This window comes from Narcine bancroftii, chromosome 14 (assembly GCF_036971445.1).
Source record: "Narcine bancroftii isolate sNarBan1 chromosome 14, sNarBan1.hap1, whole genome shotgun sequence".
NCBI classification, from domain to species: domain Eukaryota; kingdom Metazoa; phylum Chordata; class Chondrichthyes; order Torpediniformes; family Narcinidae; genus Narcine; species Narcine bancroftii.
The window spans coordinates 70,164,633-70,192,188 of record NC_091482.1 but is presented as its reverse complement, the minus strand read 5'-3'; the positions used below and the strand labels follow the sequence as shown (position 1 = coordinate 70,192,188).

The following is a 27,556-nucleotide window of genomic DNA, read 5'->3' as shown; positions in this document are numbered from 1 at the left end:
ACTTTATTTTCAGACTGTGTGCTGTGAAATAGAATCTAAATATGGACAAGATGAAGGAGAACGACTACCCTCCATTACACATCAGCATCTCTGTAGAGGAGAGAGTGAAGAGTGCCTAGTTCTTTGGAATTCACTTAACTAATGACCGATTGTGGATGCTCAACATTTCCTCACATGTCAGGAAGGGGCAACAGTGACTGCACTTCCTGAGAAGACTGAAGTGGGCAAGGCTACCGGCCTCCATCACGTCAGCCTTCTACAGAAGCTCTATCGGGAATGTCCTGGCCAGCTGCATCACAGTGTGGTACGGTTGCTGCAGAGAAATGGATTAGAGGACTGGAGAATCCTACACTGACTGTAAGGAGTTTGTATGTTCTCCCTGTATCTGTATGGGTTTTCTCCAGGGGCTCTGGTTTCCTCCCACTGTTTGAAACATACCAGGGTGTAGGTTAATTGAATGTAAATTGGGCAGCATGGACTTGAGTCCAGAAATGAGTACAGATCCAACTGAAGAAGCGACAGGTGACAACAGTGAGCTGATACAAGAGGCCACAAATTTTTCATACCAAGTCATAACCATGACACAAAGTTCAAGAGGAAATTCTGCAGACACTGATCAGAACCATAGAACACTACAGCACAGAAAACAGGTCATTCAGCCCTTCTAGTCTGGGCCAAAACAGCATTCCTCTAGTCCCTCTGATCTGTATCCAGTCCATAACCCTCCAGCCCTCTTGTGTCCATGAATCTATCCAATTTAAAAAAATATTAAGAATGAGGCCACATACACCACATCAGATGGCAGCTTGTTCCACACTCCCACCACACTCTCAGTGAAGAGGATCACCACCCTAAACTATTCCCATTTCACCCAAAACCCATGACCTCTGTGTCTATCTTTCCTAATCTAAATGGAACGTGCCCACTCGCATTTACTCTCTCTATTCCCATCATAATTTTGTAAACCTCCATCAAATCTCCCCAGATTCTTCAAAGGTCCAAGGAATAAAGATCTAACCTGTTTAATCTTTCCCTGCAACTCAGCTCCTGAAGATCCATAAATCTTCCCTGCACTGTTATGATCAGACTGATACCTCCCTGTAGTTAGCAATAGACAATATTGGTGAAGAATCTGAGCAAGTCACACAGTATCTGTAGAAATTAAAGGGTAACCCACAAGAAAACGATGCTCCAATGAATCAATTAATGAACAAACTGTGTATAATTAAGATTTGGAGGGTGGGAGGAACTGGAGCACTGATGAAAACAACACATGGGCCCAAGAGTGAATAGTCACACATGCATCCAGGAGTGAATAACCACACATGGGTACCGGAGTGAATAATCGTAGATGGGCCCCAGAGAATAATCGCACATGGTCCGCAGACTGAATGATCACACATGAGTCCTGGAGAGAATAATCACACAAGGGCCCCCAAATTAATAATCACACATGGGATAAAGAGTGAACAGTTGATCATGGGCCTTGCAGTGAATAATCACACATGGGCCCCAGAGGGAATAATCACACATGAGCCCCGGAATGAATAATCAGACATGGGCACCAGGGTAAATAATCACATGAGACCCAGAGAGAATAATCATACATGGGCCCGAGAGTGAATAATCACACATAGGCCCCAGAGTGAACAATTGCACATGAGCCCCGGAATGAATAATCACACATGAGCCGTGCAGTGAAAAATTGTACATGTGAAACAGAGTACATAGCAACCCAATTTAACAAAAACACATGGGCCCCAGAGTGCATAATCACACAAAGGCCTCAGAGTGAATAATCACACATGAGCCTTGGTGAAAATACACGCACATGTGTCCCAAAGACAACAATTGCACATGAGCCCCGGAATAAATAATCACACATGAGACCCAGAGAGATTGATCATACGTGGGCCTCAGAGTGAATAATCGTACATTGGCCCCAGAGTTGATAATCACACATGAGTTTCGCGGTGAATAATGACACATAGGCCCCAGAGGGAATAATCACACATAGGACCCAGAGTGAACAATTGAACATGAGCCCCGGAATGAATAATCACACATGGTCCCTGGAGTGAATAATCACACATGGTCCCTGGAGAGAATAATCACACATAGGCCCCAGAGTCAACAATTGCACATGAGCCCTGGAATGAATAATCACACATGGTTCCTGGAGAGAATAATCACACATGGGCCCCAGAGTGAATAATCACACATAGGACCCAGAGTGAACAATTGAACATGAGCCCCGGAATGAATAATCACACATGGTCCCTGGAGTGAATAATCACACATGGTCCCTGGAGTGAATAATCACACATAGGCCCCAGAGTCAACAATTGCACATGAGCCCTGGAATGAATAATCACACATGGGACTTGGAGTGAATAATCACACATGGTCCCTGGAAAGAATAATCACACATAGGCCCCAGAGTCAACAATTGCACATGTGCCCTGGTATGAATAATCACACGAGCCCCCGAGTGAATGTTCGTACAATGGCCCCAGAGTTGATAATCACACATGAATATAGGGGTGAATACTCAGACAAGGTCCCCGGAGTAAATAATCGTATATTTGCCCCAGAGTTGATAATCACACGAGTATCGGGGTCAATAATCATAAATGGTATCAGGAGTGAATCATCAAACATAGGACACAGACTGAACAATTGCACAAGAGCCCCGGAATAAATAATCAACATGGGGCCCAGTGTGATTAATCATACATACAACCCAGCGTGAACAATTGCACATGAGCCCTGGAATGAATAATCATACATAGGCCCCAGATTTGATAATTACACATGAATAACGGGGTGAAAAATCACACGTAGGTCCCAGAGTGAATAATTAAACATATGTCCCTGAGAGAATAATCACACATTGTCCATGCAGTGAATAATCGTACATGGGCCCCAGAGTGAATAAGCGTACATAGGAACCCAATTTAGCAAACACACATGGGCCACAGGAAGAATAATCGCACATGGGACCAAGAGTGAATAATCACACAAGTGCCTCAGAGTGAATAATCACACATGAGACTCGATGTATAGTCTCGCACATGGGCACCAGAAGCAACAATTGCACGAGTCCCAGAGTAAATAATCACACATGGACGCCAGAGTGAGCCCTGGAATGAATAATCACACATGACCCTGCAATAATCACACAAGGGCCTCAGAGTGAATAATCACACATGAGACTCGGTGTACATACTCGAACATGGGCACCAGAATCAACAATTGCAAATGAGCCCCAGAGTGAATGATCACACGTGGACCCCAGAGTGAACAATTGCACATGACCCCTGGAATGAATAATCACACATGGCCCTGCAATAATCACACATGGGCCCCAGAGTGATACTCACAAATGGGATCCAGAGTGATTAATACACAAGAGCCCTGGAGTGAATAATCACACATGGGACCAGAGTGAATAATCGTATATTTGCCCCAGAGTTGATAATCACACATGAGTATCGGGGTGAATAATCACACATAGGTCCCAGAGTGAATAATCACACATGGGCCTTGCAGTGAATAATCGCACATGGGCCTCAGAGTGAATAAAAACACATGGGTCCCCAAATAAAGAATCACACATGGGCCCCAGAGTGAATAATCACACATAGTCCCCAGTATGAATAATCACACATGGACCCCAGAGTGAATAATCACAAATGGGCCCCGGAGTGAATAATTACACATGGGCCTTGGAGTGAATAAGCACACATGGTCCCCAGACTGAATAATCACACATGGGCCCAGAGTGCATAATAACATATGGGTCACAGAATGAATAATCACACATGGCCCCTGAGTGAATAATCGTACATTTGCCCCAGAGTTGATAAATCGCACATGAGTATCGGGATGAATAATCACACATTGGTCCCAGAGTGAGTAATCACACATGGGCCTTGCAGTGAATAAATGCACATAGCAAACCGATTTAATAAACACACATGGGCCACAGGAAGAATAATCGCACATAGGTCGCAGAATGAATAAACACACAAAGGCCCCAGAGTGAATAATCACACATGGACCCCAGAGTGAATAATCACACAGGAGACTCGGAGTATGTACTCGCACATGGGCCCCAGAGTCAACAATTGCACATGAGCCCCAATGAATAATCACACATGGATCCCAGAGTGAATAATTGCACAAGAGTCCTGGAATGAATAATCGCACATGGGTCCCAGAGTAAATAAGTGTACATAGCAACCCAATTTAACAAACACACATGGGCCACAGGAAGAATAATCGCACATGGGTCTCAGAGTGAATAATCACACAAGGGCCTCAGAGTGAATAATCACACATGAGACTCGGTGTATATACTTGCACATGGGCACCAGAATCAACATTGCACACGAGTCCCAGAGTCAATAATCACACATGGACCCCAGAGTGAACAATTGCACATGAGCCATGGAATGAATAATCACACATGGGCCTTGGAGTGAATAATCACACATGGGTCCCCGAGTGAATAATCACACATGTGCCTTGCAGTGAATATTCACACATGGGCCCCAGAGTGAACAATTGCTCATGAGCCCTGGAATAAATAATCATACATGGGCCACAGTTTGAATAATCACACAGGAGACCCATGTATGGGTCCAAGAGTGAAAAATTGTTTATTGGCCCCAGAGTTGATATTCACACATGAGTATCGGGGTGAATAATCATAAATGGTACCAGGAGTGAATAATCACACATAGGCCCCAGAGTGAATAATCACACATGTACCTTGCAGTGAATAATCGCACATGGGCCCCAGTGAAAGGCCCATTTGTGATTATTCTCTATGGGACCTATGTGTGATTATTCACCCCGATACTCATGTGTGATTATCATACATGGGACCAAGAATGAAAAATCGTATATTGGTCCCAGAGTTGATAATCACACATGGGTATCGGGAAAATAATCACACATGCGTATCATGAGGGAATAATCACACATGGGCCTCAGATTGAAAAAAAAAACGCATGGGTCCCCGGAGTGAATAATCACACAAGGGTCTCAGAGTGAATAATCACACATGAGACTCGGTGTATATACGCACATAGGCCCCAGAATCAACAATTGCACATGAGCCCCGGAATGAATAATCACACATGGGCCCCAGAGTGAATAATCATACATTGGACTCAGAGTTGCTAATCACACGAGTATCGGGGTGAATAATCACATGTGGGTTCTGGATGGAATAATCACACATGGGTCCCCGAGTGAATAATCACACATGGGCCGTGGAGTGAATAATCGCACATGGGCCCCAGAGTGAACAATTGCACATGGGCCCTGGAATGAATAATCACACATGGGCCCCCGAGTGAATACATTGGCCCCAGATTTGATAATTACACATGAATATTGGGGTGAATAATCACATATCGGTCCCAGAGTGAATAATCACATATGGGTCTCAGAATGAATAATCACACATGGGCCTTGGAGTGAATAATCAAACATGGTCCGCGGAATGAATAACCACACATAGGCCCCAGAGTGAACAAGTGCACATGAGCCCTGGAATTAATAATCACACATGGGCCCCCGAGTGAATAATCGAACATTGGCCCCAGATTTGATAATTACACATGAATATCGGGATAAATAATCACACATAGGTCCCAGAGTGAATAATTACACATGGGCCTTGCACTGAATAATCGCACAGGGGCCCCAGAGTGAATAAAAACACATGGGTCCCCAAATGAAGAATCACACATGGACCTTGCAGTGAATAATTGCACATGGGCCCCAGAGTGAACAATCACAAATTGATTCCAGTGTGAATAATACCACATAGGCCCCCGGAGTGAATAATTGTACATTTGCCCTAGAGTTGATAATCACACATGAATATTGGGGTGAATAATCACACATTGGCCCAGAGTGAATAATCACACAGGGGCCTTGCAGTGAATAATCGCACATGGGCCCCAGAGTGAATAATCGCATATAGAAAACCGATTTAACAAACACACATGGGCCACAGGAAGAATAATCCCAATCGGTCCCAGGTCCAAGAGTGAAAAAAACACATGGTTCCACGAGTGGATAATCACACAAGGGTCCCAGAGGGAATAATCACACAAGGGCCTCAGAGTGAATAATCACACATGGTCCCTGGAATGAATAATCAAACATGGTCCCCGGAGTGCATAATCACACATAGGACCCAGAGTGAACAATTGCAAATGAGCCCTGGAAAGAATAATCACACATGGGCCCCAAAGTGAATAATCGTACATTGGACTCAGAGTTGAAAATCACACATGAGTATCGGGGTGAATAGTCACACATGCGCCCAAGAATGAATAAAAACACATGGTCCCACGAGTGAATAATCACACAAGGGCCTCAGAGTGAATAATCGCACATGGGCCCCAGAGTGAAAAATCACACATGCGTCCAAGAATGAATAAAAACACATGGTCCCACGAGTGAATAATCACACATGGGTTCACGAGTGAATAATCACACATTGGCTTTGGAGTGAATAATCACACATCGACCCCCAAGTGAACAATTGCACATGAGCCCTGGAATGAATAATCACACTTGGTCCCCGGAGTGAATAACCACACATGGTCCCTGGAGTGAATAATCACACATAGGCCCTAGAGTGAACAATTGCACATGAGCCCTGGAATGAATAATCACACATGGGCCCCCGAGTGAATAATCCCACAATAACCCAGAGTAAATAATCACAGATTGGTTCCAGTGTGAATAATACCACATGGGCCCAGAGAGCATAATTACACATGGGTTCACGAATCAATAATCACACATTGGCTTTGGAGTGAATAATCACACATCGACCCCCAAGTGAACAATTGCACATGAGCCCTGGAATGAATAATCACACTTGGTCCCCGGAGTGAATAACCACACATGGTCCCTGGAGTGAATAATCACACATAGGCCCTGGAGTGAACAATTGCACATGAGCCCTGGAATGAATAATCACACATGGGCCCCCGAGTGAATTATCGTACATTGGCCCCAGAGATGATAATTACACAGGAATATCGGAGTGAATAATCCCACAATAACCCAGAGTGAATAATCATACATGGGTCCCCGAGAGAATAATCACACATGGGCCTTGCAGTGAATAATCACACAAGGGCCTCAGAGTGAATAATCACACATGAGACTCGGTGTATATACTCGAACATGGGCACCAGAATCAACAATTGCACATGAGCCCCAGAGTGAATGATCACACGTGGACCCCAGAGTGAACAATTGCACATGAGCCCTGGAATGAATAATCACACATGGGCCTTGCAGTGAATAATCACACAAGGGCCTCTGAGTGAATAATCACACATGAGACTCGGTGTATATACTCGAACATGGGCACCAGAGTGAATGATCACACGTGGACCCCAGAGTGAACAATTGCACATGAGCCCTGGAATGAATAATCACACATGGGTCTCCGAGTGAATAATCATACATTGCCCCCAGAGTTGATAATCACACATGAGTATCGGGGTGAATATTCACACGAGCCCTGGAATGAATAATCATACATGGGCCTTGGAGAGAATAATCACACATTGGTCCCAGAGTTAACAATTCCACATGAGCTCCGGAATGAATAATCACACATGGGCCCCAGAGTGAATAATCGTACATTGGACTCAGAGTTGATAATCACACATGAGTATCGTGGTGAATAATCACACATGCATCCCCGAGTGAATATTAACACATGGGCCTTGCAATGAATAATCGCACATGGGCCCCAGAGTGAATAATCACACATGGGTCCCAGAGGGAATAATCACACATAGGCTTCAGAGTGAATAAAAACACATGGGTCCCCAAATGAAGAATAACACGTGGGCCTTCCAGTGAATAATTGCACATGGGCCCCAGAGTGAACAATCACATGTGTACCTCAGAGTGAATAATCACAAATTGATTCCAGTGTGAATAATACCACATAGGCCCCTGGAGTGAAGAATCGCACATGGGCCCAGAGAGCATGATCACACATGGGTCACAGAATGAATATTCACACATGGGCCTTGGAGAGAATAATCACATATAGGTCCCAGAGTGAACAATTGCACATGGGCCCTGGAATGAATAATCACACATGGGACTTGGAGGAAATAATCACACATAGTCCCCAGAGTGAATAATCAAACATAGGTCCCACAGTGAACAATTGCACATGAGCCCTGGAATGAATAATCATACATAGGCCCCAGATTTGATAATTACACATGAATAACGGGGTGAAAAATCACACGTAGGTCCCAGAGCGAATAATTAAACATATGTCCCTGAGAGAATAATCACACATGGGCCATGCAGTGAATAATCGTACATGGGCCCCAGAGTGAATAAGCGTACATAGGAACCCAATTTAGCAAACACACATGGGCCACAGGAAGAATAATCGCACATGGGACCAAGAGTGAATAATCACACAAGTGCCTCAGAGTGAATAATCACACATGAGACTCGATGTATAGTCTCGCACATGGGCACCAGAAGCAACAATTGCACGAGTCCCAGAGTAAATAATCACACATGGACGCAAGAGAGAACAATTGCACATGAGCCCTGGAATGAATAATCACACATGACCCTGCAATAATCACACAAGGGCCTCAGAGTGAATAATCACACATGAGACTCGGTGTACATACTCGAACATGGGCACCAGAATCAACAATTGCACATGAGCCCCAGAGTGAATGATCACACGTGGACCCCAGAGTGAACAATTGCACATGAGCCCTGGAATGAATAATCACACATGGCCCTGCAATAATCACACATGGGCCCCAGAGTGAATAATCGTATATTTGCCCCAGAGTTGATAATCACACATGAGTATCGGGGTGAATAATCACACATAGGTCCCAGAGTGAATAATCACACATAGTCCCCAGAGTGAATAATCACAAATGGGCCCCGGAGTGAATAATTACACGTGGGCCTTGGAGTGAATAAGCACACATGGTCCCCAGACTGAATAATCACACATAGGCCCCAGAGTGAACAATTGCACATGAGCCCTGGAATGAATAATCACACACAGGCCCCCGAGTGAATACTCGTACATTGGCCCCAGAGTTCATAATTACACAGGAATATCGGGGTGAATAATCCCACATAATTCCCAGAGTGAATAATCACACATGGGTCCCCGAGAGAATAATCGCACATGGGCCTTGCAGTGAATAATCGCTCATGGGCCCAGAGTGAATAATCACAAATGGGTTCCAGAGTGAATAATCACACATGGGCCCAGAGTGCATAATAACATATGGGTCACAGAATGAATAATCACACATGGCCCCTGAGTGAATAATCGTACATTTGCCCCAGAGTTGATAAATCGCACATGAGTATCGGGATGAATAATCACACATTGGTCCCAGAGTGAGTAATCACACATGGGCCTTGCAGTGAATAAATGCACATAGCAAACCGATTTAATAAACACACATGGGCCACAGGAAGAATAATCGCACATAGGTCGCAGAATGAATAAACACACAAAGGCCCCAGAGTGAATAATCACACATGGACCCCAGAGTGAATAATCACACAGGAGACTCGGAGTATGTACTCGCACATGGGCCCCAGAGTCAACAATTGCACATGAGCCCCAATGAATAATCACACATGGATCCCAGAGTGAATAATTGCACAAGAGTCCTGGAATGAATAATCGCACATGGGTCCCAGAGTAAATAAGTGTACATAGCAACCCAATTTAACAAACACACATGGGCCACAGGAAGAATAATCGCACATGGGTCTCAGAGTGAATAATCACACAAGGGCCTCAGAGTGAATAATCACACATGAGACTCGGTGTATATACTTGCACATGGGCATCAGAATCAACATTGCACACGAGTCCCAGAGTCAATAATCACACATGGACCCCAGAGTGAACAATTGCACATGAGCCATGGAATGAATAATCACACATGGGCCTTGGAGTGAATAATCACACATGGGTCCCCGAGTGAATAATCACACATGTGCCTTGCAGTGAATATTCACACATGGGCCCCAGAGTGAATAATCACACATGGTCCCCGGAGTGCATCATCACACATAGGCCTCAGAGTGAACAATTGCTCATGAGCCCTGGAATAAATAATCATACATGGGCCACAGTTTGAATAATCACACAGGAGACCCATGTATGGGTCGAAGAGTGAAAAATTGTTTATTGGCCAGAGTTGATATTCACACATGAGTATCGGGGTGAATAATCATAAATGGTACCAGGAGTGAATAATCACACATAGGCCCCAGAGTGAATAATCACACATGTACCTTGCAGTGAATAATCGCACATGGGCCCCAGTGAAAGGCCATTTGTGATTATTCTCTATGGGACCTATGTGTGATTATTCACCCCGATACTCATGTGTGATTATCATACATGGGACCAAGAATGAAAAATCGTATATTGGTCCCAGAGTTGATAATCACACATGAGTATCGGGTGAATAATCACACATGCGTATCATGAGGGAATAATCACACATGGGCCTCAGATTGAAAAAAAAAACGCATGGGTCCCCGGAGTGAATAATCACACAAGGGTCTCAGAGTGAATAATCACACATGAGACTCAGTGTATATACGCACATAGGCCCCAGAATCAACAATTGCACATGAGCCCCGGAATGAATAATCACACATGGGCCCCAGAGTGAATAATCATACATTGGACTCAGAGTTGCTAATCACACGAGTATCGGGGTGAATAATCACATGTGGGTTCTGGATGGAATAATCACACATGGGTCCCCGAGTGAATAATCACACATGGGCCCCAGAGTGAACAATTGCACTTGGGCCCTGGAATGAATAATCACACATGGGCCCCCGAGTGAATATATTGGCCCCAGATTTGATAATTACACATGAATATTGGGGTGAATAATCACATATCGGTCCCAGAGTGAATAATCACATATGGGTCTCAGAATGAATAATCACACATGGGCCTTGGAGTGAATAATCAAACATGGTCCGCAGAATGAATAACCACACATAGGCCCCAGAGTGAACAAGTGCACATGAGCCCTGGAATGAATAATCACACATGGGACTTGGAGGGAATAATCACACATAGGCCCCAGAGTGAACATTTGCATATGAGCCCTGGAATCAATAATCACACATGGGCCCCCGAGTGAATAATCGAACATTGGCCCCAGATTTGATAATTACACATGAATATCGGGATAAATAATCACACATAGGTCCCAGAGTGAATAATTACACATGGGTTCCTGAGAGAATAATCACACATGGGCCATGCAGTGAATAATTGCACATGGGCCCCAGAGTGAATAACCGAACATAGCAACCCAATTTAACAAACACACATGGGCCACAGGAAGAATAATCGCACATGGCTCCCTGAGTGAATAATCACACAAGGGCCTCAGAGTGAATAATCACACATGAGGCTCAGTATATATACTCGCACATGGGGACCAGAATCAACAATTGCACACGAGTCCCAGAGTCAATAATCACACATGGACCCCAGAGTGAACAATTGCACATGAGCCATGGAATGAATAATCACACATGGGCCTTGGAGTGAATAATCACACATGGGTCCCCGAGTGAATAATCACACATGTGCCTTGCAGTGAATATTCACACATGGGCCCCAGAGTGAATAATCACACATGGGCCCCCGAGTGAATAATCATACATTGGTCCCAGAGTGAATAATCACACATGGGCCTTGCACTGAATAATCGCACATGGGCCCCAGAGTGAATAAAAACACATGGGTCCCCAAATGAAGAATCACACATGGACCTTGCAGTGAATAATTGCACATGGGCCCCAGAGTGAACAATCACAAATTGATTCCAGTGTGAATAATACCACATAGGCGCCCGGAGTGAATAATTGTACATTTGCCCTAGAGTTGATAATCACACATGAATATTGGGGTGAATAATCACACATTGGCCCAGAGTGAATAATCACACAGGGGCCTTGCAGTGAATAATCGCACATGGGCCCCAGAGTGAATAATCGCATATAGAAAACCGATTTAACCAACACACATGGGCCACAGGAAGAATAATCCCAATCGGTCCCAGATAGAATAATCACACGTTTCCAAGAGTGAAAAAAACACATGGTTCCACGAGTGGATAATCACACAAGGGTCCCAGAGGGAATAATCACACAAGGGCCTCAGAGTGAATAATCACACATGGGTTAACGTATGAATAATCACACATTGGCTTTGGAGTGAATAATCATACATGGTCCCTGGAATGAATAATCAAACATGGTCCCCGGAGTGCATAATCACACATAGGCCCCAGAGTGAACAATTGCACATGAGCCCTGGAAAGAATAATCACACATGGGCCCCAGAGTGAATAATCGTACATTGGACTCAGAGTTGAAAATCACACATGAGTATCGGGGTGAATAGTCACACATGCGCCCAAGAATGAATAAAAACACATGGTCCCACGAGTGAATAATCACACAAGGGCCTCAGAGTGAATAATCGCACATGGGCCCCACAGTGAAAAATCACACATGCGTCCAAGAATGAATAAAAACACATGGTCCCACGAGTGAATAATCACACATGGGTTCACGAATGAATAATCACACATTGGCTTTGGAGTGAATAATCACACATAGGACCCAGAGTGAACAATTGCACATGAGCCCTGGAATGAATAAACACACATGGGCCCCTGAGTGAATAATCATACAGTGGCCCCAGAGTTGATAATCACACATGAGTATCGGGGTGAATAATCAGAAATTGTCCCAGGAGTGAATCATCACACATAGGCCCCAGAGTGAGCAATTGCACATGAGCCCCGGAATAAATAATTAACATGGGGCGCAGTGAGAATAATCACACATGAGACTTAGAGGGAATAATCATACATGGGCCCCAGAGTGAATAATCGTATATTGGCCCCAGAATTGATAAACACACATGAGTTTCGTGGTGAATAATCACACATGGGTCCCACAAGTGAATAATCACACATGAGCCTCAGAGTGAATTAAAAAAAATGGGTCGCCGGAGTGAATAATCACATCGGCCACAGAGTGAACAATTGCACATGAGCCCTGGAATGAATAAACACACATGCGACAAGAGTGAATAAAAACACATGGTCCCACGAGTGAATAATCACACAAGGGACACAGAGTGAATAATCACACGTGTACCCCAGAGTAAATAATCACAAATTGGTTCCAGTGTGAATAATCACACAGGAGACTCGGAGTATGTACTCGCACATGGGCCCCAGAGTCAACAATTGCACATGAGCCCCAATGAATAATCACACATGGATCCCAGAGTGAATAATTGCACAAGAGTCCTGGAATGAATAATCGCACATGGGTCCCAGAGTAAATAAGTGTACATAGCAACCCAATTTAACAAACACACATGGGCCACAGGAAGAATAATCGCACGTGGGTCTCAGAGTGAATAATCACACAAGGGCCTCAGAGTGAATAATCACACATGAGACTCGGTGTATATACTTGCACATGGGCACCAGAATCAACATTGCACACGAGTCCCAGAGTCAATAATCACACATGGACCCCAGAGTGAACAATTGCACATGAGCCATGGAATGAATAATCACACATGGGCCTTGGAGTGAATAATCACACATGGGTCCCCGAGTGAATAATCACACATGTGCCTTGCAGTGAATATTCACACATGGGCCCCAGAGTGAACAATTGCTCATGAGCCCTGGAATAAATAATCATACATGGGCCACAGTTTGAATAATCACACAGGAGACCCATGTATGGGTCCAAGAGTGAAAAATTGTTTATTGGCCCCAGAGTTGATATTCACACATGAGTATCGGGGTGAATAATCATAAATGGTACCAGGAGTGAATAATCACACATAGGCCCCAGAGTGAATAATCACACATGTACCTTGCAGTGAATAATCGCACATGGGCCCCAGTGAAAGGCCCATTTGTGATTATTCTCTATGGGACCTATGTGTGATTATTCACCCCGATACTCATGTGTGATTATCATACATGGGACCAAGAATGAAAAATCGTATATTGGTCCCAGAGTTGATAATCACACATGGGTATCGGGAAAATAATCACACATGCGTATCATGAGGGAATAATCACACATGGGCCTCAGATTGAAAAAAAAAACGCATGGGTCCCCGGAGTGAATAATCACACAAGGGTCTCAGAGTGAATAATCACACATGAGACTCGGTGTATATACGCACATAGGCCCCAGAATCAACAATTGCACATGAGCCCCGGAATGAATAATCACACATGGGCCCCAGAGTGAATAATCATACATTGGACTCAGAGTTGCTAATCACACGAGTATCGGGGTGAATAATCACATGTGGGTTCTGGATGGAATAATCACACATGGGTCCCCGAGTGAATAATCACACATGGGCCGTGGAGTGAATAATCGCACATGGGCCCCAGAGTGAACAATTGCACATGGGCCCTGGAATGAATAATCACACATGGGCCCCCGAGTGAATACATTGGCCCCAGATTTGATAATTACACATGAATATTGGGGTGAATAATCACATATCGGTCCCAGAGTGAATAATCACATATGGGTCTCAGAATGAATAATCACACATGGGCCTTGGAGTGAATAATCAAACATGGTCCGCGGAATGAATAACCACACATAGGCCCCAGAGTGAACAAGTGCACATGAGCCCTGGAATTAATAATCACACATGGGCCCCCGAGTGAATAATCGAACATTGGCCCCAGATTTGATAATTACACATGAATATCGGGATAAATAATCACACATAGGTCCCAGAGTGAATAATTACACATGGGCCTTGCACTGAATAATCGCACAGGGGCCCCAGAGTGAATAAAAACACATGGGTCCCCAAATGAAGAATCACACATGGACCTTGCAGTGAATAATTGCACATGGGCCCCAGAGTGAACAATCACAAATTGATTCCAGTGTGAATAATACCACATAGGCCCCCGGAGTGAATAATTGTACATTTGCCCTAGAGTTGATAATCACACATGAATATTGGGGTGAATAATCACACATTGGCCCAGAGTGAATAATCACACAGGGGCCTTGCAGTGAATAATCGCACATGGGCCCCAGAGTGAATAATCGCATATAGAAAACCGATTTAACAAACACACATGGGCCACAGGAAGAATAATCCCAATCGGTCCCAGGTCCAAGAGTGAAAAAAACACATGGTTCCACGAGTGGATAATCACACAAGGGTCCCAGAGGGAATAATCACACAAGGGCCTCAGAGTGAATAATCACACATGGTCCCTGGAATGAATAATCAAACATGGTCCCCGGAGTGCATAATCACACATAGGACCCAGAGTGAACAATTGCAAATGAGCCCTGGAAAGAATAATCACACATGGGCCCCAAAGTGAATAATCGTACATTGGACTCAGAGTTGAAAATCACACATGAGTATCGGGGTGAATAGTCACACATGCGCCCAAGAATGAATAAAAACACATGGTCCCACGAGTGAATAATCACACAAGGGCCTCAGAGTGAATAATCGCACATGGGCCCCAGAGTGAAAAATCACACATGCGTCCAAGAATGAATAAAAACACATGGTCCCACGAGTGAATAATCACACATGGGTTCACGAGTGAATAATCACACATTGGCTTTGGAGTGAATAATCACACATCGACCCCCAAGTGAACAATTGCACATGAGCCCTGGAATGAATAATCACACTTGGTCCCCGGAGTGAATAACCACACATGGTCCCTGGAGTGAATAATCACACATAGGCCCTAGAGTGAACAATTGCACATGAGCCCTGGAATGAATAATCACACATGGGCCCCCGAGTGAATAATCCCACAATAACCCAGAGTAAATAATCACAGATTGGTTCCAGTGTGAATAATACCACATGGGCCCAGAGAGCATAATTACACATGGGTTCACGAATCAATAATCACACATTGGCTTTGGAGTGAATAATCACACATCGACCCCCAAGTGAACAATTGCACATGAGCCCTGGAATGAATAATCACACTTGGTCCCCGGAGTGAATAACCACACATGGTCCCTGGAGTGAATAATCACACATAGGCCCTGGAGTGAACAATTGCACATGAGCCCTGGAATGAATAATCACACATGGGCCCCCGAGTGAATTATCGTACATTGGCCCCAGAGATGATAATTACACAGGAATATCGGAGTGAATAATCCCACAATAACCCAGAGTGAATAATCATACATGGGTCCCCGAGAGAATAATCACACATGGGCCTTGCAGTGAATAATCACACAAGGGCCTCAGAGTGAATAATCACACATGAGACTCGGTGTATATACTCGAACATGGGCACCAGAATCAACAATTGCACATGAGCCCCAGAGTGAATGATCACACGTGGACCCCAGAGTGAACAATTGCACATGAGCCCTGGAATGAATAATCACACATGGGCCTTGCAGTGAATAATCGCACATGGGCCTCAGAGTGAATAAAAACACATGGGTCCCCAAATAAAGAATCACACATGGGCCCCAGAGTGAATAATCACACATAGCAACCAGATTTAACAAACACACAAGGGCCTCTGAGTGAATAATCACACATGAGACTCGGTGTATATACTCGAACATGGGCACCAGAGTGAATGATCACACGTGGACCCCAGAGTGAACAATTGCACATGAGCCCTGGAATGAATAATCACACATGGGTCTCCGAGTGAATAATCATACATTGCCCCCAGAGTTGATAATCACACATGAGTATCGGGGTGAATATTCACACGAGCCCTGGAATGAATAATCATACATGGGCCTTGGAGAGAATAATCACACATTGGTCCCAGAGTTAACAATTCCACATGAGCTCCGGAATGAATAATCACACATGGGCCCCAGAGTGAATAATCGTACATTGGACTCAGAGTTGATAATCACACATGAGTATCGTGGTGAATAATCACACATGCATCCCCGAGTGAATATTAACACATGGGCCTTGCAATGAATAATCGCACATGGGCCCCAGAGTGAATAATCACACATGGGTCCCAGAGGGAATAATCACACATAGGCTTCAGAGTGAATAAAAACACATGGGTCCCCAAATGAAGAATAACACGTGGGCCTTCCAGTGAATAATTGCACATGGGCCCCAGAGTGAACAATCACATGTGTACCTCAGAGTGAATAATCACAAATTGATTCCAGTGTGAATAATACCACATAGGCCCCTGGAGTGAAGAATCGCACATGGGCCCAGAGAGCATGATCACACATGGGTCACAGAATGAATATTCACACATGGGCCTTGGAGAGAATAATCACATATAGGTCCCAGAGTGAACAATTGCACATGGGCCCTGGAATGAATAATCACACATGGGACTTGGAGGAAATAATCACACATAGTCCCCAGAGTGAATAATCAAACATAGGTCCCACAGTGAACAATTGCACATGAGCCCTGGAATGAATAATCATACATGGGACTTGGAGGAAATAATCACACATAGTCCCCAGAGTGAATAATCAAACATAGGTCCCACAGTGAACAATTGCACATGAGCCCTGGAATGAATAATCATACATAGGCCCCAGATTTGATAATTACACATGAATAACGGGGTGAAAAATCACACGTAGGTCCCAGAGCGAATAATTAAACATATGTCCCTGAGAGAATAATCACACATGGGCCATGCAGTGAATAATCGTACATGGGCCCCAGAGTGAATAAGCGTACATAGGAACCCAATTTAGCAAACACACATGGGCCACAGGAAGAATAATCGCACATGGGACCAAGAGTGAATAATCACACAAGTGCCTCAGAGTGAATAATCACACATGAGACTCGATGTATAGTCTCGCACATGGGCACCAGAAGCAACAATTGCACGAGTCCCAGAGTAAATAATCACACATGGACGCAAGAGAGAACAATTGCACATGAGCCCTGGAATGAATAATCACACATGACCCTGCAATAATCACACAAGGGCCTCAGAGTGAATAATCACACATGAGACTCGGTGTACATACTCGAACATGGGCACCAGAATCAACAATTGCACATGAGCCCCAGAGTGAATGATCACACGTGGACCCCAGAGTGAACAATTGCACATGAGCCCTGGAATGAATAATCACACATGGCCCTGCAATAATCACACATGGGCCCCAGAGTGAATAATCGTATATTTGCCCCAGAGTTGATAATCACACATGAGTATCGGGGTGAATAATCACACATAGGTCCCAGAGTGAATAATCACACATAGTCCCCAGAGTGAATAATCACAAATGGGCCCCGGAGTGAATAATTACACGTGGGCCTTGGAGTGAATAAGCACACATGGTCCCCAGACTGAATAATCACACATAGGCCCCAGAGTGAACAATTGCACATGAGCCCTGGAATGAATAATCACACACAGGCCCCCGAGTGAATACTCGTACATTGGCCCCAGAGTTCATAATTACACAGGAATATCGGGGTGAATAATCCCACATAATTCCCAGAGTGAATAATCACACATGGGTCCCCGAGAGAATAATCGCACATGGGCCTTGCAGTGAATAATCGCTCATGGGCCCAGAGTGAATAATCACAAATGGGTTCCAGAGTGAATAATAGCACATGGGCCATGGAGTGAACAATTGTACATGAGCCCTGAAATGAATAATCACACTTGGGTTCCAGAGTGAATAATCACACATGGGCCCAGAGTGCATAATAACATATGGGTCACAGAATGAATAATCACACATGGCCCCTGAGTGAATAATCGTACATTTGCCCCAGAGTTGATAAATCGCACATGAGTATCGGGATGAATAATCACACATTGGTCCCAGAGTGAGTAATCACACATGGGCCTTGCAGTGAATAAATGCACATAGCAAACCGATTTAATAAACACACATGGGCCACAGGAAGAATAATCGCACATAGGTCGCAGAATGAATAAACACACAAAGGCCCCAGAGTGAATAATCACACATGGACCCCAGAGTGAATAATCACACAGGAGACTCGGAGTATGTACTCGCACATGGGCCCCAGAGTCAACAATTGCACATGAGCCCCAATGAATAATCACACATGGATCCCAGAGTGAATAATTGCACAAGAGTCCTGGAATGAATAATCGCACATGGGTCCCAGAGTAAATAAGTGTACATAGCAACCCAATTTAACAAACACACATGGGCCACAGGAAGAATAATCGCACATGGGTCTCAGAGTGAATAATCACACAAGGGCCTCAGAGTGAATAATCACACATGAGACTCGGTGTATATACTTGCACATGGGCATCAGAATCAACATTGCACACGAGTCCCAGAGTCAATAATCACACATGGACCCCAGAGTGAACAATTGCACATGAGCCATGGAATGAATAATCACACATGGGCCTTGGAGTGAATAATCACACATGGGTCCCCGAGTGAATAATCACACATGTGCCTTGCAGTGAATATTCACACATGGGCCCCAGAGTGAATAATCACACATGGTCCCCGGAGTGCATCATCACACATAGGCCTCAGAGTGAACAATTGCTCATGAGCCCTGGAATAAATAATCATACATGGGCCACAGTTTGAATAATCACACAGGAGACCCATGTATGGGTCGAAGAGTGAAAAATTGTTTATTGGCCAGAGTTGATATTCACACATGAGTATCGGGGTGAATAATCATAAATGGTACCAGGAGTGAATAATCACACATAGGCCCCAGAGTGAATAATCACACATGTACCTTGCAGTGAATAATCGCACATGGGCCCCAGTGAAAGGCCATTTGTGATTATTCTCTATGGGACCTATGTGTGATTATTCACCCCGATACTCATGTGTGATTATCATACATGGGACCAAGAATGAAAAATCGTATATTGGTCCCAGAGTTGATAATCACACATGAGTATCGGGTGAATAATCACACATGCGTATCATGAGGGAATAATCACACATGGGCCTCAGATTGAAAAAAAAAACGCATGGGTCCCCGGAGTGAATAATCACACAAGGGTCTCAGAGTGAATAATCACACATGAGACTCAGTGTATATACGCACATAGGCCCCAGAATCAACAATTGCACATGAGCCCCGGAATGAATAATCACACATGGGCCCCAGAGTGAATAATCATACATTGGACTCAGCTAATCACACGAGTATCGGGGTGAATAATCACATGTGGGTTCTGGATGGAATAATCACACATGGGTCCCCGAGTGAATAATCACACATGGGCCGTGGAGTGAATAATCGCACATGGGCCCCAGAGTGAACAATTGCACTTGGGCCCTGGAATGAATAATCACACATGGGCCCCCGAGTGAATATATTGGCCCCAGATTTGATAATTACACATGAATATTGGGGTGAATAATCACATATCGGTCCCAGAGTGAATAATCACATATGGGTCTCAGAATGAATAATCACACATGGGCCTTGGAGTGAATAATCAAACATGGTCCGCGGAATGAATAACCACACATAGGCCCCAGAGTGAACAAGTGCACATGAGCCCTGGAATGAATAATCACACATGGGACTTGGAGGGAATAATCACACATAGGCCCCAGAGTGAACATTTGCATATGAGCCCTGGAATCAATAATCACACATGGGCCCCCGAGTGAATAATCGAACATTGGCCCCAGATTTGATAATTACACATGAATATCGGGATAAATAATCACACATAGGTCCCAGAGTGAATAATTACACATGGGTTCCTGAGAGAATAATCACACATGGGCCATGCAGTGAATAATTGCACATGGGCCCCAGAGTGAATAACCGAACATAGCAACCCAATTTAACAAACACACATGGGCCACAGGAAGAATAATCGCACATGGCTCCCTGAGTGAATAATCACACAAGGGCCTCAGAGTGAATAATCACACATGAGGCTCAGTATATATACTCGCACATGGGGACCAGAATCAACAATTGCACACGAGTCCCAGAGTCAATAATCACACATGGACCCCAGAGTGAACAATTGCACATGAGCCATGGAATGAATAATCACACATGGGCCTTGGAGTGAATAATCACACATGGGTCCCCGAGTGAATAATCACACATGTGCCTTGCAGTGAATATTCACACATGGGCCCCAGAGTGAATAATCACACATGGGCCCCCGAGTGAATAATCATACATTGGTCCCAGAGTGAATAATCACACATGGGCCTTGCACTGAATAATCGCACATGGGCCCCAGAGTGAATAAAAACACATGGGTCCCCAAATGAAGAATCACACATGGACCTTGCAGTGAATAATTGCACATGGGCCCCAGAGTGAACAATCACAAATTGATTCCAGTGTGAATAATACCACATAGGCGCCCGGAGTGAATAATTGTACATTTGCCCTAGAGTTGATAATCACACATGAATATTGGGGTGAATAATCACACATTGGCCCAGAGTGAATAATCACACAGGGGCCTTGCAGTGAATAATCGCACATGGGCCCCAGAGTGAATAATCGCATATAGAAAACCGATTTAACCAACACACATGGGCCACAGGAAGAATAATCCCAATCGGTCCCAGATAGAATAATCACACGTTTCCAAGAGTGAAAAAAACACATGGTTCCACGAGTGGATAATCACACAAGGGTCCCAGAGGGAATAATCACACAAGGGCCTCAGAGTGAATAATCACACATGGGTTAACGTATGAATAATCACACATTGGCTTTGGAGTGAATAATCATACATGGTCCCTGGAATGAATAATCAAACATGGTCCCCGGAGTGCATAATCACACATAGGCCCCAGAGTGAACAATTGCACATGAGCCCTGGAAAGAATAATCACACATGGGCCCCAGAGTGAATAATCGTACATTGGACTCAGAGTTGAAAATCACACATGAGTATCGGGGTGAATAGTCACACATGCGCCCAAGAATGAATAAAAACACATGGTCCCACGAGTGAATAATCACACAAGGGCCTCAGAGTGAATAATCGCACATGGGCCCCACAGTGAAAAATCACACATGCGTCCAAGAATGAATAAAAACACATGGTCCCACGAGTGAATAATCACACATGGGTTCACGAATGAATAATCACACATTGGCTTTGGAGTGAATAATCACACATAGGACCCAGAGTGAACAATTGCACATGAGCCCTGGAATGAATAAACACACATGGGCCCCTGAGTGAATAATCATACAGTGGCCCCAGAGTTGATAATCACACATGAGTATCGGGGTGAATAATCAGAAATTGTCCCAGGAGTGAATCATCACACATAGGCCCCAGAGTGAGCAATTGCACATGAGCCCCGGAATAAATAATTAACATGGGGCGCAGTGAGAATAATCACACATGAGACTTAGAGGGAATAATCATACATGGGCCCCAGAGTGAATAATCGTATATTGGCCCCAGAATTGATAAACACACATGAGTTTCGTGGTGAATAATCACACATGGGTCCCACAAGTGAATAATCACACATGAGCCTCAGAGTGAATTAAAAAAAATGGGTCGCCGGAGTGAATAATCACATCGGCCACAGAGTGAACAATTGCACATGAGCCCTGGAATGAATAAACACACATGCGACAAGAGTGAATAAAAACACATGGTCCCACGAGTGAATAATCACACAAGGGACACAGAGTGAATAATCACACGTGTACCCCAGAGTAAATAATCACAAATTGGTTCCAGTGTGAATAATACCACATGGGCCCAGAGAGCATAATTACACATGGGTTCACGAATCAATAATCACACATTGGCTTTGGAGTGAATAATCACACATAGACCCCCAAGTGAACAATTGCACATGAGCCCTGGAATGAATAATCACACTTGGTCCCCGGAGTGAATAACCACACATGGTCCCTGGAGTGAATAATCACACATAGGCCCTAGAGTGAACAATTGCACATGAGCCCTGGAATGAATGATCACACATGGGCCCCCGAGTGAATTATCGTACATTGGCCCCAGAGATGATAATTACACAGGAATATCGGAGTGAATAATCCCACAATAACCCAGAGTAAATAATCACAGATTGGTTCCAGTGTGAATAATACCACATGGGCCCAGAGAGCATAATTAAACATGGGTTCACGAAGCAATAATCACACATGGGCCCCAGAGTGAATAATCACACATGAGACTCGGTGTACATACACGAACATGGGCACCAGAATCAACAATTGCACATGAGCCCCAGGGTGAATGATCACACGTGGACCCCAGAGTGAACAATTGCACATGAGCCCTGGAATGAATAATCACACATGGCCCTGCAATAATCACACATGGGCCCCAGAGTGAATACTCACAAATGGGATCCAGAGTGATTAATACACAAGAGCCCTGGAGTGAATAATCACATATGGGACCAGAGTGAATAATCGTATATTTGCCCCAGAGTTGATAATCACACATGAGTATCGGGGTGAATAATCACACATAGGTCCCAGAGTGTATAATCACACATGGGCCTTGCAGTGAATAATCGCACATGGGCCTCAGAGTGAATAAAAACACATGGGTCCCCAAATAAAGAATCACACATGGGCCCCAGAGTGAATAATCACACATAGCAACCAGATTTAACAAACACACAAGGGCCTCAGAGTGAATAATCACACATGGACCCCAGAGTGAATAATCACAAATGGGCCCCGGAGTGAATAATTACACGTGGGCCTTGGAGTGAATAAGCACACATGGTCCCCAGACTGAATAATCACACATAGGCCCCAGAGTGAACAATTGCACATGAGCCCTGGAATGAATAATCACACACAGGCCCCCGAGTGAATACTCGTACATTGGCCCCAGAGTTCATAATTACACAGGAATATCGGGGTGAATAATCCCACATAATTCCCAGAGTGAATAATCACACATGGGTCCCCGAGAGAATAATCGCACATGGGCCTTGCAGTGAATAATCGCACATGGGCCCAGAGTGAATAATCACAAATGGGTTCCAGAGTGAATAATAGCACATGGGCCATGGAGTGAACAATTGTACATGAGCCCTGAAATGAATAATCACACTTGGGTTCCAGAGTGAATAATCACACTTGGGTTCCAGACTGAATAATCACACATGGGCCCAGAGTGCATAATAACATATGGGTCACAGAATGAATAATCACACATGGCCCCTGAGTGAATAATCGTACATTTGCCCCAGAGTTGATAAATCGCACATGAGTATCGGGATGAATAATCACACATTGGTCCCAGAGTGAGTAATCACACATGGGCCTTGCAGTGAATAAATGCTCATAGCAAACCGATTTAATAAACACACATGGGCCACAGGAAGAATAATCGCACATAGGTCGCAGAATGAATAAACACACAAAGGCCCCAGAGTGAATAATCACACAGGAGACTCGGAGTATGTACTCGCAAATGGGCCCCAGAGTCAACAATTGCACATGAGCCCCAATGAATAATCACACATGGATCCCAGAGTGAATAATTGCACAAGAGTCCTGGAATGAATAATCGCACATGGGTCCCAGAGTAAATAAGTGTACATAGCAACCCAATTTAACAAACACACATGGGCCACAGGAAGAATAATCGCACATGGGTCTCAGAGTGAATAATCACACAAGGGCCTCAGAGTGAATAATCACACATGAGACTCGGTGTATATACTTGCACATGGGCACCAGAATCAACATTGCACACGAGTCCCAGAGTCAATAATCACACATGGACCCCAGAGTGAACAATTGCACATGAGCCATGGAATGAATAATCACACATGGGCCTTGGAGTGAATAATCACACTTGGGTCCCCGAGTGAATAATCACACATGGGCCCCAGAGTGAATAATCACACATGGTCGCCGGAGTGCATCATCACACATAGGCCTCAGAGTGAACAATTGCTCATGAGCCTTGGAATAAATAATCATACATGGGCCACAGTTTGAATAATCACACAGGAGACCCATGTATGGGTCCAAGAGTGAAAAATTGTTTATTGGCCCCAGAGTTGATATTCACACATGAGTATCGGGGTGAATAATCATAAATGGTACCAGGAGTGAATAATCACACATAGGCCCCAGAGTGATTAATCACACATGTACCTTGCAGTGAATAATCGCACATGGGCCCCAGTGAAAGGCCCATTTGTGATTATTCTCTATGGGACCTATGTGTGATTATTCACCCCGATACTCATGTGTGATTATCATACATGGGACCAAGAATGAAAAATCGTATATTGGTCCCAGAGTTGATAATCACACATGAGTATCGGGTGAATAATCACACATGCGTATCACGAGGGAATAAACACACATGGGCCTCAGATTGAAAAAAAAACGCATGGGTCCCCGGAGTGAATAATCACACAAGGGTCTCAGAGTGAATAATCACACATGAGACTCGGTGTATATACGCACATAGGCCCCAGAATCAACAATTGCACATGAGCCCCGGAATGAATAATCACACATGGGCCCCAGAGTGAATAATCATACATTGGACTCAGAGTTGCTAATCACACGAGTATCAGGGTGAATAATCACATGTGGGTTCTGGATGGAATAATCACACATGGGTCCCCGAGTGAATAATCACACATGGGCCGTGGAGTGAATAATCGCACATGGGCCCCCGAGTGAATAATCGTACATTGGCCCCAGATTTGATAATTACACATGAATATTGGGGTGAATAATCACATATCAGTCCCAGAGTGAATAATCACATATCAGTCCCAGAGTGAATAATCACATATGGGCCTTGGAGTGAATAATCAAACATGGTCCCACGAGTGAATAATCACACATGGGTCCCAGAGGGAACAATCACACTTGGGCCTCATGCTGAATAAAAAAACATGGGTCCCTGAATGAATAATCACACATGGCCACCGAGTGAATAATCGTACATTTGCCCCAGAGTTGATAATCGCACATGAGTATCGGGATGAATAATCACGCATAGGTCCCAGAGTGAATAATCACACATGGGCCTTGCAGTGAATAATCGCACATAGCAAACCGATTTAACAAACACACATGGGCCACAGGAAGAATATTCGCACATGGGTCCCAGAATGAATAAACAAACAAGGACTTAGAGTTAATAATCACATATGGACCCCAGAGTGAATAATCATACATTGGCCCAAGAGTTGATAATCACACATGAGTATCGGGGTGAATATTCACATGTGAGCCCTGGAATGAATAATCACACATGGTCCCCAGAGTGAATAATCACACATGGTCCCCAGAGTGAATAATCGTACATTTGCCCCAGAGTTGATAATCGCACATGAGTATTGGGCTGAATAATCACACATAGCTCCCAGAGTGAATAATCACATATGGGCCTTGCAGTGAATAATCGCACATAGCAAACTGATTTAACAAAATACACGTGGGCCACAGGAAGAATACTCGCACATGAGCTCGAGAGTCAACAACTGCACATGACTCCCAGAGTGAATAATCACACATCAACCCCAGAATGAATAATCACACATGCGTCGAAGAGTGAAAAAAACACATGGTCCCACGAGTGAATAATCACACACGAGTCCCAGAGTGAATAATCACACATGGGCCTTGTAGCGAATAATCAAACATGGTCCCCGGAGTGAATAATCACACATAGGCCCCAGAGTGAACAATTGCACATTGGCCCCAGAATAAATAATCACACATGGACCCCAGTTTGAATAATTACATGTTAGACACAGAGAGAGATTAATCATACATGGGTCCAAGAGTGAAAAATTGTATATTGGCCCCAGAGTTGATAATCACACATGAGTATCGGGGTGAATAATCACACATGAGTATCGGGGTGAATAATCACACATGGGTCCCATGAGGGAATAATCACACATGGGCCTGGGAGTGAATAATCACACATGGTCCCCAGAGTCAATAATCACACATGGTCCCCAGAGTCAATAATCACACATCGGCCCCAGAGTCAATAATCACACATCGGCCCCAGAGTGAACAATTGCACATGGGCCCCGGAATGAATAATCAAACATTCGCCTTGGAGTGAATAATCACACATGGTCCTCGGAATGAATAATCACACATGGCCAGGAGTGAATAATCATACATTTGCCCCAGAGCTGATAATCACACATGAATATCGGGGTGAATAATCACACATAGATCCAGAGTGAATAATCGCACATGGGCCCCAGAGTGAATAATCGCACATGGGCCCCAGAGTGAATAATCGCACATGGGCCCCAGAGTGAATAATCGCACATGGGCCCCAGAGTGAATAATCGCACATGGGCCCCAGAGTGAATAATCGCACATGGGCCCCAGAGTGAATAATCGCACATGGGCCCCAGAGTGAATAATCGCACATGGGCCCCAGAGTGAATAATCGCACATGGG

At 44.3% G+C, this 27,556-nt stretch overlaps 1 protein-coding gene and 1 long non-coding RNA gene across 21 annotated transcripts in view; one reads left to right on the top strand and one right to left on the bottom strand.

Moving 5' to 3' along the window:
* The window catches only part of LOC138749895 (uncharacterized), a 52,698-nt gene extending 51,545 nt beyond the window's left edge, over positions 1-1,153 (top strand). For all 3 annotated transcript variants that reach the window (XR_011348928.1, XR_011348930.1, XR_011348927.1), the window contains one exon: positions 14-1,153. This is a non-coding gene — a long non-coding RNA (uncharacterized lncRNA). The remainder of the gene's footprint in view (positions 1-13) is intronic.
* The window catches only part of LOC138749886 (NT-3 growth factor receptor-like), an 894,662-nt gene that overhangs the window by 29,821 nt on the left and 837,285 nt on the right, over positions 1-27,556 (bottom strand). The gene's annotated exons all lie outside the window — the stretch shown is intronic.